Consider the following 1,170-nt stretch of genomic DNA (forward strand, 5'->3'; position numbering starts at 1 on the left):
AAACCTTCTGCCATCTCTTTTACTGTTGCTAACTGTAGTATTTATGATGTACCTTCGTCGGTAAATCATCCAGTCAGTATCTGGGGCCTGTCCTAGAGAGGTTTAGAAAACCATCTTGTCTTGTTTCATCAGAAGAATGTAGACAACGTTAAATACCATAAGAAGCTGCGCTATATCTATATAAGTATTTTTTTTTTTACATCACAAAAAGAGGGGTTCGGCTGAATCCCCTCGAACCTATTCCCCACCCATGCGTATGTTGCCAAGAAAGTGTTAATTAAATCCGTTTACGAAACCAATTTTTTTCCCCATTTTAATTACTGGGATTCTGTGAAACTTTCCAAACTTACTGCGACAAAGATTTACAACTTAACCCTAAACTTAAAGCGTGCTTCAGCGTACCAAATATATTTATGTTACTGAAACTCTTTTCCACATTGCTACTAAGTTTATGTTCGTCTGAACGTTCGACATCTGTACTCCGCCTGTTGAATAATTACCTGAGTTGTACACAAACTGACAAGCCGAAGAAAGACTGAGTACACTAGCTGTACTACATAATTACTATGACACTGCTATCAACAGTGAAACTGTATGGAATTTATTTCTGGGAAAGCATCCCAGAAGAATGGAACATGCTAACGTTATTTCAGTGTTGCTTACATGTGTGTATACGAGAGTCGATGATTGAAATAGTTGATATACTATTGTTGTACAGAGGTGTTTAAATTAGTAATATAATTTAACAATTAATAACTACTCTGTATGTAGATAGTACAGTACTTTACTACAATAAAACATACATATTTATATTAATTTAAGACTAGCTTCCCATGCAGTGTTACAACAGAATGATGATCTGTTGACTTTTCATTGGATGTTGGTGGATTCTACGTCAACAGCCATGTAATTGTTTAAGCTATATTTCATGCAAAATTGCTACTAGATTTAATCCCACAGCACCTATTTTTACAGATTTTCTGGGGGAATGCCCCCAGACCCCCGTGGTGATTGTGCTTGGCACAACATGTGTTAGTTTTTGATCTTATGAATGAGAACCTCCCCTTTTAAACATCCTACGTACAGGTCTAATAGTGTCCAACAACTAATTAATCCAGGTTACGTTAGAACCTCCCCTTTTAAACATCTTATGAACAGGTCTGATAGTGT

This window comes from Limulus polyphemus, unplaced genomic scaffold, assembly GCF_000517525.1.
Source record: "Limulus polyphemus unplaced genomic scaffold, Limulus_polyphemus-2.1.2 Scaffold4716, whole genome shotgun sequence".
Lineage (NCBI taxonomy): Eukaryota > Metazoa > Arthropoda > Merostomata > Xiphosura > Limulidae > Limulus > Limulus polyphemus.